Source organism: Apteryx mantelli, chromosome Z, assembly GCF_036417845.1.
Source record: "Apteryx mantelli isolate bAptMan1 chromosome Z, bAptMan1.hap1, whole genome shotgun sequence".
NCBI classification, from domain to species: domain Eukaryota; kingdom Metazoa; phylum Chordata; class Aves; order Apterygiformes; family Apterygidae; genus Apteryx; species Apteryx mantelli.
This window is the reverse complement of record NC_090020.1, coordinates 81,661,770-81,676,724: the sequence shown is the minus strand read 5'-3', so window position 1 is coordinate 81,676,724 and position 14,955 is coordinate 81,661,770. Positions and strand designations below refer to the sequence as shown.

At 37.5% G+C, this 14,955-nt stretch overlaps 1 protein-coding gene across 1 annotated transcript in view; it reads left to right on the top strand.

Moving 5' to 3' along the window:
* The first annotated feature begins 4 nt into the window (after positions 1-4).
* RIT2 (Ras like without CAAX 2) overlaps positions 5-14,955 on the top strand; it is a 220,428-nt gene continuing 205,477 nt past the window's right edge. The window contains exon 1 of the mRNA XM_013948540.2: positions 5-109. The gene's annotated coding sequence lies outside the window, so the exon portion shown is untranslated. The remainder of the gene's footprint in view (positions 110-14,955) is intronic.

The following is a 14,955-nucleotide window of genomic DNA, read 5'->3' as shown; positions in this document are numbered from 1 at the left end:
AAAGTTCTCAATGGCCTAAAAGCAGGACCATCTGTTGAAGTCATCAGTGACTTTGTGGCTGAGCTTAGCAGCTGGGAAGACTTCAACTCTTCAGCTCTTCTTTAATCAGGTAGGCATCTCAGAAGTCAGTGTGAGTTATTATAATAGATTCTTGAAGAGTTGAGACAATGATAAGAGCTTTCCCATTTTGAGATGATATCCATATTTTAACTCCTTTCCATACACAGATTTTAGTTGTTCAGGTACCTGGTGCTGTTAGGCTAAAACTGCTCCACAGCTGTTCATATTGCTCAGAGAGATCTGTCAGAAAAATAGAAAGTGATAAAGATCCACTGGAGCCTTACTGAGATTGGTGGTAAATTTGAGTATTCAGATTCAGGTATGTGCTTCTGATTAATTATTGCTTGTGATCTTCCTCATGCTTAGGAAGAGATAAAATGAAAAGCCAGAGGCTAAGGAAAAGAGCTGTCTTGTTGGAAGAGGAGAATGTGATTTTCATGGCCCCAAATAAGATCAGAAGGTTCAGGTTTCTGTTTCTACTTGTGCTGTAAAAATATTATAATTTAAGACTAGATTCACGATTTTTAAGTTGAATTGCAGATCTGAAACTACATCTATGCTTTTTATACAATTGACAAGAAAGTTCTGTGTATCAGGGTGCACCACACAATAATGGATGCTGAGTGTGGGCTGTTTCACCTATTCACTAAGGAAACAATGGGCATAAGAATGTGTCTTAAATCTACACACGTTCTCTGAGAGACAGTTGAATTACTCTGAACTGTAATGGTATATATTCTAAACGTAGAACTCTCCTCAAGATGCAGGAACCCGATCCAGTACTTTTGAAAACTTACTTCAGAGAAGTGAGGGAACAAGACGGAGGCTCATCATTTCTGCAAAAGATCGCAGCTTCTCTTTTCACTAGCTTTAGAGACTAAATTATTCATTTAAGTAGTTAAAAAAAAACAACCAACCCTGCTTTGCCTGACAGGATTTCAACATTGAACTCTTATCTTCCAAACTTCAGTGTTGGATAAAAGTATAAACCACAACAGTTGTTGAATAATACATTTTCTCCATGTGTTTGCCACAAATTTTTATGACTTGCTAAAGTATACAGCAAATGAGTTAGGGTTCTTGCTTTACCTCTATATTACCTATATCTCTTTTGCATGGCAGCCATACTGCACAAATCTTCATCAAAGTATGGCACTGAAGTTTCAAAGGAGTCCTTAAGATGCAAAATTATAATACCCTTGTGCATTGATAAAATAATTCTGTTCACATCAGTGAAAGATTTTAATATAAATCTTAGAACACAAAGTGCTTCTGAAAATTGAAATCAATTTGATTTTTGTAACATGAAAATTCACAACATTTTAATGGGAAATGTCAAATCTGATATGCTAAGAAAGGTGAAATCCTTAGAAATGTTCTTTTGCAATAGAAAAACCCAAGCAGACAGCAAATTTACTTGTATTTTGAGATATTATTAAGAAACAAATGTTATTTTCGTGTATCCTCATTGTACTGCTTCTGTAGACTACAGTTCTCTTCTGAGGCCCAACTCAAAGTCTACCAAAATCAAAGGGGAACTATCCTCTAATTATGAAGAATTTCAAGTGAAGTTGGTTACCTTCTTTGCATTTATCTGCTTAGTATGCTTTGGTTTAGCCTTAAAAGAATCATAATACTGAGAAATAGGTGTATCTGATTATTTTTGAAATGAGCTTCAACATCCCTAACATTCTAGCAGTTCCTAGGAAATTATAGTAAGTTTTGTGCAACTTGGTATTTTGTTCATGGAGTTCCATTGCTTGAGATAAAGGTCTTCTCACAGATCACAACAGCATTTTATTTCGTATTATTATTTCAGGGTAGATTTATAGCCCCTCTGCTTGCAGAGAAGAACTTGAAAAACATCTTAAGTACACTCTCTTCTGTTTAAGACACAAGTCCCAAATGTTTCATTAAAAATAATCTCAAGATTTTAAGCAGGCTGGAATCACAACTTTAAAATCTACCAGGCAATCTCCTGTTAAGGACATGCCACACTCTGGCCTGGGAACAAGAGAAATGACAGGGGAGGGGAAAGAAAGTTTGAGGTATCCATAGCTCATGCTGATATAGGTGCCCACCCTGTCATTGGAATAAGGAAGCACTCCACAGTGTAGAGGCCACCCCCTATATTAAAACTACAGCTCATCGCACAGTGTACCAGTGTAAGGTACCAGCTCATACCTATTTTTGAGCTTTAAGCTGCCCATGCAGCTATCTAAGGCACTTTCCCTCAGAGAGAAGTTAACCTACTGTAACCAGCACAGCCACAGCGAAGCAGCTGATCAGTAGTGACTTGTTTATCTGACATATCCACCAGTACTCTACACCCACTGACTGCCAACCTCTATGCCTAAGCAGTCACTGCTGATTGGCAGGGACTGCAAAATTGTAGGGCTGAGCAATGATTGCGCTTGTATTATAACTTCAGTGGGAGAAGGGTAGGAATTGTCAGAAGAATCCTATTTAATACCCTCGTGTTGCTTAAGGTGTTCTTGACATCAATGCTCCTTTGGCTTCTTCCTGTTCAGTACTCTCTACACTATCTGGCAGACCCCCAAATCACTCTTCTCTTCCACTACACAGTATTCCTTCCTCCCCAAGACCTATTTCCTCTTCTGACTGCAGTAACCCAAGCTTTCTTCTCCCCACTTTCAACTATAAAAGAATTTCCAAGAATTGCTCTCTATAGTTTGCCTGTCAAGTGGAGAGTTGAAAAGTCAAGCTCTCCTTGGAGTCAGTCAGTGCTGTGTGGTCCTATTCCCTGCTGATACAAGTGACCCTGGCTGATAAATGTTTGACCGAGATGGGGAAGTGAGGGTAGAGCTGGGATCTGCCCAGTTTGGCAGGCCGAATATATTATCTGGTGGATGAAGTTAGGCTCCATTGCCAAACTGGCCTGTTAAAATGACTTCCGTACAGAGGGCATTGAATCATCCCGATGTGATCTCAGTGGGTTGCCTAGAAGGCTAGCTAGCGTGTGAGGGACCATCAGAATATGATGACCTAAGGAAGGAAGACTGTGATCCTGGCCCATAGTACTTCAGAAATCTCAAGAATGACTTTAACTGTGTCTGTTGCAATTGAAAGACTGTTCTAAAGCTGAGAAAATGCTGCAAATCTTTCTGAGGCCATCCATGTGCCTGAGGCAAGGCCCTTCAAGGCCATTCTAGATTTGGCAAAACAGTTTCTCTGGAAACTGAACTTTCTGTTACTAGATCCGGATAGAAATACTGTATGAGTGCTTTGGGGGGGAGGGGAGAGAAGGAAAGGAGCATTTTGAAGTCATGCTTCTGTGTGTAGGAAACTCTTGCTGCACAGGAAAAAAAGGTGACCATAAATATCAGGGCAGTAAGGGTTGCCTGGGCATGAGCTGGGGCATGAAGCTTTTGGTTGGCTCTCTTAAAGGTGATGTAAAGAGGAAGAAAAAGATAATACTCTCAGTTGCACAGTTTGGAGGACAGCCTAGGAACTAAAGAGATTCTAACACGCAGATAATAGTTCAAGAAATTATTTGGTGTGACTGTATATCTTTTTTTTTATTTCAAGATGTTCCAGAGTTGCCTGGTGGTTTAGGTGAATAAACTGGGTGTGTTTTATATGATTTGGGTCCATTCCAAGTGATTAAGCTCTATAGCTGGTTGAGATGAGTAATACTCTGCTGCTACAATTTTGAAGAGCCAGCTCTACGTAAGAAAGGAAGAAAATCAATATTATTACATGGATTGGAAAAGGCATTGTTTTTTCTTTATTGCAGAAGAGGATGTCAGTGTAATTTCATAAAGTGGGACCATATCTTGAGTTACCAAGATGGGTGCTTGCTTGTTTTTAATAGCCTTTTTCCTCCCTCTTCCTAGCAACCAAGAAACACAATATTATCAGGCTAAGTGAGGTAGCATCTACTCAATAAGAATTAATCACTCTTTGCAATACAGAAACATGTTTTCTGAAATCTCTCTGCCTGTTACGGCCACTTATACCCACACAGCCACCTACAAGCCTCGGGGCACAAACTGGCAAGGATGAGGCTGTTTTGATTTTAAGTATTCCACTTTAAAATCAGGCTCTTGGATATGATTCTAATGCATATTACTATAAAACTGGAGTAAGTCCAAAATAAAGCTGGTACAAAAAAAGAGCAGATTCTCAACCCTTTTTACAATTCTATGATTTTTCCCCCAAGCTGTATGCCTTTCTTCTTCCTTGATATTTTTCTCTCTTGCTTGCCTTCAGCATCGTTTTCCCTTGAAGTCTAGGCACTTAAGAAAATACTAGCTTGCTGCATTATACTCCAGAATGCGATGACAGCAAATGCTGTCTCTGCATTTTCTTTCATAATACCAATTTAAAATACCTCAGAAAATAATAATAGCAGCAGCTGTGTTTTCATATACTGCACTAGAGTGGAGCTGTTTTAGTTGTATTCTGAAACTTAAGGATTTATTGTTCCTAGATGAATTGAATCTTATCCAGTATAGTGAACATATGAATTTACAAATGGAAATATTGTCCATTCAGTGTTAATATCAAAGAGTCAGCTTGCCCTTGCGTCTTCAGATAAATGCTATCACACCAGGAAGTGTTTGCTGCTTTTGATGACTTTTATATGGGTTATCCGTAACAAAAATCATTCTGTAGAGTACAGAGCAGGAATCTCCAACTTCATGGGAGGGCTGTGGTGAGGTGTTGCATTTTACACTGTATTCCTGTCAGGCCGAGAAATGAGGATGCTTCAGGTAGTTATAGATGCTTTGCATTACGGATTTTCTATGAAGCTTCGTACCTAGATTTTTGGTGAGGACTTTACCTTTTCAACATCGTAATCTATGCTGATTGGACTGTGGAACTTGGTTCCTCTTTTGAAAAAAATTAACTTTTAGTAGAGGATCAGCCATTGCTCAGCAGATTTACTAAGTTTTGTTTTCTTTCTGCCTCTGTTATTGCAAGAAATATCATGATTTAATCTCCAGAATAAGACAAGCTCTAACTTCAGCCATGGAATATCAGAGACTGGAATTGAACATATCATTTTTATGCCCTTTTATTCAGTGGAAAAAATGAATACAACTACCAAATGTTCTCAGCCTTCAGCTGTAATTTCAAGTTGCAGGTCTTGAGATGGAAGGAGTGTTCATACTGGGATCATCCAAAAACTAAAAAATACAGCTGCCATACAAAATAAACAGAAAAACAAAACCCACTTTCTATCCCTCTTACACACAATTGTCTGCCATTGATGCAGTGAATACTTTCAAACTATCCTGCTCAGTTCTGGGTAATCTGGGAGACATTCGGGGAACTATTTCTGAACTGATAGTTCAGAAGGGAATCTCAGAAGGGAAAAGGTGCAGGAAAAACAGGTCTTCTAAACCAAAAGGAAGAAGCTGTAGTTCTGAGATCAGACAGCACCTACGAGTCTTTTACAGATGATGTATTACTTTGGACATGTCACATTGTGTTGTGTCAAACATGTTTCTCCATGTGAGAAGTGATGATGTGACTAATGCCAAAAGATGTGTAACATCATAACATGATGTGTCAGAAGAAACACTTCCAAAATATCTCCAAAAAATGATGGTTCTCTTTAACCCATCCCTTTCCATGTAACAGTTTAGTGCACAACCTCTCTTTTCAGCAGTTTTATGTTCTGCCTTAGTTATTATGGGTAAATTCCAAGGAATTATGTGTATATTATCACAGGTTGTGATAATAGTTCATCCTGTCAAGAATATATGGCATAGTTTTCTGTTTTCACTTCTGGATTGCAGTGCAACAATGTCACTGACAGGATTCATATCTGTATCTTCTGCCAATGAATAACAACTTCAGGGTAGGAAAGAAGCCATAAACAGGGAAGCATTCAGAGCGTGGAGAGCCAAGAAGTTGAGCTTTGTTTATCTTGCCGATAAGGTTAGCATTTCAAAAATGCTTCTGTGGACACAGAATTTAAATATAACTATAGAACAAACCAATCTAAAAGGATTTAAATGCATTGAGTTTCTGTGCTGATAAGTCACTGGTGCAGTTTAAATGATAGCAAAGGGTAGGATAATGAAACAGATAAAAATAATCATTATGGAAGCTGCTGTACCTGAATAGAACCACAACACAGAGCAAAATGAGTACTGAGGAAAAAAACTTAAAGAGCCTGTGCATTTTGGAGCCATCTGCTTGAAGTTTGGCAGCAGAAAATAAGCAGAGTAGTGTCAGCCAAGATGTAGATAGTGACAATATATGAAATAGTAACGGTTGTTTTGGAAGTTTATAAAACTGAAGGTAGCCATTATATAAAACGTAGAATGCACAAAAGGATTTGTAGGCATTTTAAACTGCAGTCCAGAAACACCTGAATTACTTCTTGAATGGGTTTCTGTGGGACAGAAAAGAGGACTTAATAGGCTATAGGAAAAAAGTTTAGGAATTGTGTGATGACAGTGATAACATCAACCTATAGACACAGAGAAGAGATTGAAGACTGAAGAAGATACTGGATACACAAGCAACCAGGTTGCAACCACACTTGCCCAAACTCTTGCCTTTTCTCACAGGTACAGAAGTCCAGTGAACCAGTGGAGCCAGATCTGTTCTACTACTCATAAATAAGAAAGAATTGATCAGGGATGTGAAAGTGGCAACCTTGTCTGCAGTGACCAAGGCAGAGAAGAGTGTAAAAACTTGAGAAAAGTGAGGAAGCTGAGTCGTTGACTAAGGACCCAGGAATTCAGGGAAGCAGACCTAAGCTTGCTAAGTGAACTGGTAGACAGGATTCTTAGGGAAGCTGTTCTGAAGGACAGCAGGACCCAGAAGAGTTGGCTGATTGTCAAGGACAATCATTTCAAAGCCCAAGAACTACCCATCTTGAACTGCAGGTAAATAGGGTGACAAGAAGCCAGCTTGTCCGAACAGGGAATTCTGGAATGAGGTCAAACACAAAAAAGCATCAAGGAAGTGAAAGAAGGGATGGGCAACCAAAATGGAATACATAAGCATCGTCCAGAAATGCAGGGATGGAATTAAGGAAAACCAAAGCTTGGCAGGAGTTGAAATGGGAGAAGTATATGCAGGGCAAAAAAGGAAGGGCTTCTAGATGGGTGTTGACACAAAAAAGAGGACCAGGGGTTCAGTGCTGAATTGGGCAGTGTGATTTAGTGATGAAGGACATTGCTGAGGTACTCAGTGTCTTTTTTGCCTCAGTCTTGTTAGCATGGTCTCCTCCAAGGCTTCCCAAGTCTATTTGTATAGTCGCGAAATTTGGGGGAGAGAGATACTACCCGCAGTAGAGGAGGATCAAGATGACTTAGTTAACCTGGACAAGTGTAAGTCCTTAAGACCAGATAGGATGGGTTGAAGGACCTGCCTTATGTCATCGTGAGGCTGTTCTGGGTCATCTGGAAGAGTTATGGTAACTGAGGGAGGTCTGTGGCATTTGAAAAAGGCAAGTGTTACACCCATATCCCAAAAAGGCAAGAAGAAGGATTCAGACACCTAGAGGTTGGTCAGTCTCATCTCTGTCCCTGGGATCAATTTTCCAGCCCATTTCCAGGCACATGAAGGACAGTAAAGATACTCAGAACAGCCAGCATGTTTTACCATTAAATTATGCTAGACCAACCTGATTGTCTTTTGTTTTGAAGTGACAGGCTATGTGGACAAGAGATGAAAGAGGTTTGACTTGTCAAGGCTTCTAACAGTCTCCCATGGTGTCTCACTAGTCAAGCTGAGGAGATATGGACTGGATGGAGAACCATAAGGTGGATGAAAAACTGTCTGGATTGTCAGACTTAAAGGGTAATTGCCAGTGGTTCAGACTGTTAACTGGCTGTCAGTTAGGAGTGACGTTCCTCAGGATCAGTACTGGGACAAATGCTGTTTAAGGTCTATCACCTGGATGATAGGATGGAATATGCCCTCGGCAGGTTTACAAATGTCACCAAATTAGAGGGACGGTTCAAAATGTTGGAGGCTAGGGCTGCCAGTCAGAGAGATTTCAGCAGGCTGGAGGAGTGGGCCCACAGCAACCTCATGGATTTCAACAGAGTCAAATGTGAAGTCCTGCACCAGGGGCAGAAAGAGCCCCGTGCACCAAGACGGGGACTGCCTGGCTAGAAGGTAGCCTTGTATCTCCTTACATCTTGATGCAAGTCTTAACAGGTAAGAAGAAGAAGGAAAATCTGTAATATAAAAAATAACAAAGTAAGGGATCAATAGTTGAGACTATTTTTGTTGGTGAAAATGACAAGCAGATTTCTCTTACATACACTGATGTTTCTAAGAATGCAGAGTATTGGACTGACAGGGATTTCTGGAATTCCTGGCTTTCAGGTACTGCTATTCAAAGGAAAGTTACCATGTATTTCCAAATTATTTGTCATCCACAAGCATATATGTGACAAAGTGATTCCTGAAAAAGTTTGCAGGTCTAGAGAGTTTGGCAAATCTGAGGTTATTTGCTGCTCCAGTGGTTGATGTCAGGAGTAGTTTAGTGTAACAGTCAGAATTTTGTAATCCTTAATAGGGTTGTTAGCCATGTGAGCAAAGAGTAGTCCATTCATGAGCATTGGCAATAAAGGCTGGAAAAGGATTGTTTCTGGGGTTTAAGTTATTGGCAAAATCCTTAGCTGTTAGAGTTCTAATTGCGTTATCAGTGTGAAGCATATTTTACTTTCAGATTATAAATAACACAGAAAGTCATTCAAATCATTGTAAGAAAGCATTGCAAGACTCTCTAAACTGAAACCCTGCTCTGTTAAATCCGCTGTTGTATTAACAGTTACAATATGAATCTTGCCTCTATCAGTAAGGCAGTAAAGTTCTATAAATATTTTAACAGGTATTTCTGTTCTGATGCTTTGAGAAATTACTCACCGAATGCTTAAAATGACCATGCTGGGAGTCCATCATACTGAATATAGTGATTTGAATTACAAGAATAGGAGACAATAAAATTTTGATAGAGCTTTCCTGAGACATGGTGATACAGCTTTAAACTGTTTTTCACTCTGATTTGCTATAGGGCTATACAGCAAAGAAATGGTTATCAGAGTATTATGCATAGGAATATAATGTGAAAGGCAGTATAAGGCTCTAAGGGCCTGATGAGAACTGTATGGAACTCATAGCTTCTCGTAACTGAGTGCTCTCTAACGTGATAATCGGACATGGTAGATTAATACAGAAATTTTTGACAAATTTCCTTTTTTAATTCAAGAAAAAAATTCATCTTATTTTTATTTAACAATTGAAAATTAACAGGTTCCCCCCTTCTCATGGTGTTTTCTTAGGTTTCAGTATTTACTGGCGGGGGGGGGGGGACGGGGGACAAAGCTCTTTTGGCTTCATCTAATAATAAAGCAAAACAGAAAGAGTTGATAGTTATAAGTGGTTTTCTACCATGTGCTTTCAAATCATACAAATTATTCATTGTACAATGAATAGAACAGGTAAAGAACAATTCCGCTGTTCTCCCTGACCTATATTTTTTTCAGCATTCTGTTTTCTATCATTCCATCCTTTTTCCCTACTTCTTACAAATTATCTTCAAGAAACCTCTAATGCTCTTCTGGCTCTTTTGTCCAAATTAACATTATTAATTCTATTACAGAATGCAATTCTGTATAAATGCTGATAAGGTCCTTATTTTTACATTTCAACATTACCTGACTTTGAGCGTAGCCACATTATCATGTCAATAGGATAGCATGAGACTGAGGCTTAACATCCCAGGTAGTCATATAACAAACATCAAATGATTCTGGGCTTGATTAAAGGTCAAATATACATTTGGAAAAGGCCATCATTTTTGTTTTGTGGATGTGACATCTAAAAGTGCTACACTTACTGTTGGAGAGACGAAGCAGTGAGATTAAGACGCTGTGCAGGAAGTCTGTGACAGGACTGGACAGTTTGAGTGCCAGATCACTTTATAAATTCTTCAGTAAGTGCCGTAAATGCTATTCAGTCTGCTGATATTGCATGTTCACAGATATCTCAGCTTCAGCTGGGCATTTCTCTGATTTCAAGTGTTCACAAGGACTATTGAAGTACCAAAAACTTAATATCCTTTTGTGTAGTTTATTGTATCTTACACTTAAATTACACCATAGTAAGCTATTATTACCGTAGTTATCCTTAGGGGATGATAGGAAATTGAAGAGTTAAAATTATGAAACAGAGACAATTATCAGGCATAGTAGAACTCTATGCACAGAGGAGATGGGCTTTCTCAGAATTTCTTAAAACAGGCAAAGAAAGAGAAGAAATAACTGAAAGAGTAATGGTGCAAGATGATTATTCGACCTGCATATTGCCACAGAAACCATAGTGTACTTTCAAAAGCAAAGAGTAAAGCAAACTGTGCTTGCTTTTGACATTATCATAGGAAAATCCTTCAGTATTTTGATGCTACTAACTTGGAAGCCAGTACAGAAAATCGTTTTCTGCAATGTTTTTATAATTCCCCCCTCCACCTTCCTTTTTCCTTTTTCCTTTCGATGGATATATCACCTCATACCTAAAACTGTTCACTTTTGGAGTTGTTTTTTTACACTAAATATTAAAGTGTACTTGGAAGATAGATATCTTTCCCCTTTTTAAAAAAAGGTTAAAACCCAGTTTTTAATTGAAAAAAATCCTACAAATTTTGAAGAAAAGTTAATTCTCACTTTGGTCCATATGTTCCCATATGCAGGCTGTAAATTACAATAAATGTCACTGTTTGCTAATGTGTTACTCCCTTTTTAGGTAGTAAACATAAATAAAATGTTAGATGATTTGACCCTGTCTTTACAAAAGGTGGTGGTTTTGCTTAGGCACAAATCGTGTTTGAGATAGAGACATTAGATCGGTGTCACATGTTATGCATTAACCATTCAGGTAGATTTCATGTATCTGGTTAATACATAAGGAACATTTTTAGCATTAGGATTGCAATAGGGAAAGAAGCATGCCAAAAACTAAGTAGGTGTCAACAGATAATAACAGCTGCTGGAATAAGGCATGAATAAAATTTCTTCTTGCATCTTGACAAGGGAAGTTCATTAGTGATCACACAGTTCTATGAAAAACTATTCAAAACAGTTTTGTAGCGTATATATCATTTAGAATGGCCAGTAAAACAGGAGGGTTAAATAGACAGAAATAAAAACCAAATTTAGCTCATTGAAAATTAATTTTTAGTAATGTTATATGACAAGGAAATAATATGGATTCATTCTCAAGAGTTCAGGTTTAATTGTCAGTGGAAAATCAGTGAATCCTCTAGAGTAGTGGCAATTCCAAATTGGCAGTATTGTACAGAGCCCAAGATAAAACTGAGAGAAGACGGTTTTCAGTTGTATTCCATAGTTTTACCGCTACTAATCAGGATCTGACTGACACGATGCAGAGAAGATGTAAGTTGCATAGCCAAATAAACTGGAGAAGGTATTTTTTAAAAAAGTATGTATGAGAACCATTGAAAAAATGCAGATGTCCTTGTTTCTTTTCAAATTACAGTAAGACCAACCCCTGCTTTCTTAAAATAATTCTTTTAAAATAAACTGCAGAATAAACCAACAGTGTCCTGTTCGATGAAAATTTTTAGTACAAGGTACAATAGAATAAAACTAGGAGGCAGTTATTACAGTTCAGCAAAGATAGAGTGAGTTTACCACCAAAAGAAGGAAGAGATTAATCTATGTTTGAGAGAAAAAGCTGACAAGTAAAGGGAGTAGCATTTTTAGTGTAGAGAAGGGTAGACATTCCATGATTTGCTATGAACCACTGAACAGCAGATTAATCTATGTCCATCTATCAGGAAGACTGATGGCTCTCTGTTGCTTGTTAATACCAGATCCTTTTTCATCCAGAGAGTTGTCTTTGTGATGTGCATTTTATGGCTCTACAACTTTCCAAGGTTACTCTATTTATGGTAGATAATAATTTGCCAATTTTACTTCTGTTGCTTGAAATAACTGTCATTCTACCTTAGAATCGCAAATTAATAGCCATCAGTATCTACTAGGTATACTTCTAATCAATAGAAATAGAGTGGTAGCAGGGGGTTCTTACAAAGATAACCTTAATTTGCTAATTTGGTCTTGTTAGATTGATCCAACTGGCAAATATGAAGGTGAAAAAAAATGCTTAGGAGAGAAACTATTTCTAAATGATTGCAGAAGTTAAATAGAAAAACAAAAGTTAACAAAAAACAAAAACAAACCCTGCTTCTTTTGGTTATTGTATTCAGCCTGTAACAATACGGTCTGTCTTTTTGTTGTCACTCATCCTCACTGTTATATGTTGTAGCTAGATCTGGTTTTGGCAGTTACCTGATCATGAACCACTGAAGTCCGTTAAAGTTCATCCATTAACCTCACCAAGTTCTTCATGCAGAAAGATGAGAAGATAATCTGAACAAGATGTCTTGATAGCAGTGCTGGTCAAAGCTTACAGTTGTCTTTCTCTGTGTCTGGGATCAACTTTAAATAATCCACAGAAGATCAAGGCTTTTGGAGACTGGAAGACAGACATTTTCACCAGTTGTCAAAAGCCACCTGTCTGCCTTCATAGCTTAACCCAGTTAGACTTGTTTTCCTCAGAAGCCCTTTGTCTTTCTATTTATTTCCATTGATGCTATGCCAGAACCCATAGTAAACAGTTTTTCGACAGCAATATAAAATACCATAATTTAGTTCAGCATTCAGATTATTTATTTATTTATTTTTAACTAGATGATGATAATTGTCTTTTGGGTTCAAGTAGTAGCAGTGGCTGTTTTTGCATCTCACTGTAAGTGGATTTTTAAGTCTAGGATAAAATTACTTTGTGCCTAAGACTATTGTTTACATGACTTAAAACCAGACATTACTTTCTCTCTCTGTATTTAAATAGTGTAGTTATTAAAGAAAAAATTCTTAAAATACTAAATTCATATTGGATATTAGTTAATTAAGTTCTGTAGAAGTGCCCCTTGTCAAAATAGTATCTTTTTATGAGTCTTATGATCACATTGCAAATTAGCTAACTTCTGAAGCAGAATTTTTTTATGACATGGAATGAGGGTTGATTATCTGCGTTCAATCAATGTAATGTATTTTCTAATTACAAAGTATAGCATAAAGTGCTAGTTGCTTGGATCCATTTTATAAAAGTTAATACAGTTATGTGATTCATCAGTGGTCCTCTAAAGTAAAATAGGACCTTTTCCCCCTCCCCCCCCCAATTTGTAGCAGTAGTATTGTTAAGGTTTTGATACCAAGTTCACTTTAAATAGAAGCTTTAAGACCTTTTTTTTGTAAATCTCATTGAAGCTTGGAGACACCTCCCCCCACAAAATATGGAATGAACATATACATATTAGAGTATACATTATTCATAGTTGTTTAATGAAAAATGAATACAAGAAAAATAATGCAAGGTTAAAGTCACGCTTTGGCACTTCTTCTTTCGATAATCTTGCTTTTTGCTGGATTTTTATATAGTTTTTAAAGAAATTAAAAACACTCTTTGACCTGCTCTTTGACCAGCCTGTTATGCTTAGAATAACTTTATATACCAGTCTTGTTTGCCAGTGTTATCAATAATGCACTTCAGCACTTTGTAAGGCTTTTGCTTGCATCTCCAACAGGTACCAAAAGCAATGTATACTTCAGCTTTGTCAAATATCTGTTTTAAAGCAAAGCTAAATGATGACCTCAATAATAAAAAGCCCAAGAAAATGGCTCCTGGATGTCTAATGTGTAATGCTAGATGTGCTGATTATGTTATAAATTCATATAATGTTATTATAAAGGTGTTAACTATGCTGAATGCATGGCTTTGGGGCACATTTTGCTTCTGGTTCAGCTGGCTAATGTACATTGCTGTTTCTATTTTTATAGAAAAAGAATTAGCTTCAGCCACTCAGAAAATATTTCCAGTTATGAACAAAATTCCCCTATTTGTACAGAAGTACTTTCTTTTCAGTGGTACCTTTTATTATTTCTGGGGATTTAGCCACCAAACTAAAAAAAATTGATTGTTCACACAGACCTATTTCTTGGCATTTCTCAGAGGTAGATGTGTTAACCTAATGAAGTACTGGAATCCTGTGTAATCTTTTTCAAATTTGTATTTCAGTGACCAGTAGCTTTGTGTTTAATATAAATTTGCCTATGATTGAAGAAGACTTTCCCTCAGTGTTGTAGTTTTCAGGGTTGTAATGTCCAGGATGGATGGACTATGTTTCGTTTGCAGCATTCACTGCTGTTGGATTAAGTCCCTTCTTTGTTATTTATATATAGAATTGTTCTCTTGTCGGTTTGCATCATTATTAGCATCTCTGTGGAGAGGATACCTGTGCAATGAGGATGCTTCCCCAAAATACTAAAGTCACAACTATGAAGATCTTTCTTAATCTAAAACTGACCAGATTTCAGAGTTATGAAACTCTGTTTTATGAACTGAACATAGGTGAAACAGGGCTTTTTGTGATACTGTATGGGACATAGCTTATCTACAGAAGCTCATAAACAAGAAATAAATATAAGGTTATTGTTCATTTCAAACTATAGTAATTCTTATACAGTTGAGAGGAAATGGGATATTTTCTGTCTGCTGTCCAGAATGAACTAAAACCACCTGGGGTTTCCTAAGTGCAGTTTACAGATGATTCAGAACTGAGGTTCAGCAAATACAAGTGCTTCTGCTAAGAAAAGGTTATCTTGCCTAAGCTCATCTCTTCAGAGCAAAGGAGGTTTTTGGCGTTTTTAAGAAAATCTATAGCAAGCTAAAGTCCATGAGGGATCATAGATTTAATTCTAAGCAGCTGGGTAGTCTGAAAAATCTATTTGTTTTAGCAAAGGACAGAAAAATATGCTAATACTCAGGGATAAGGCTTGACATGGGGGGCTGAAACCCTACAGCAGTTTATAAACC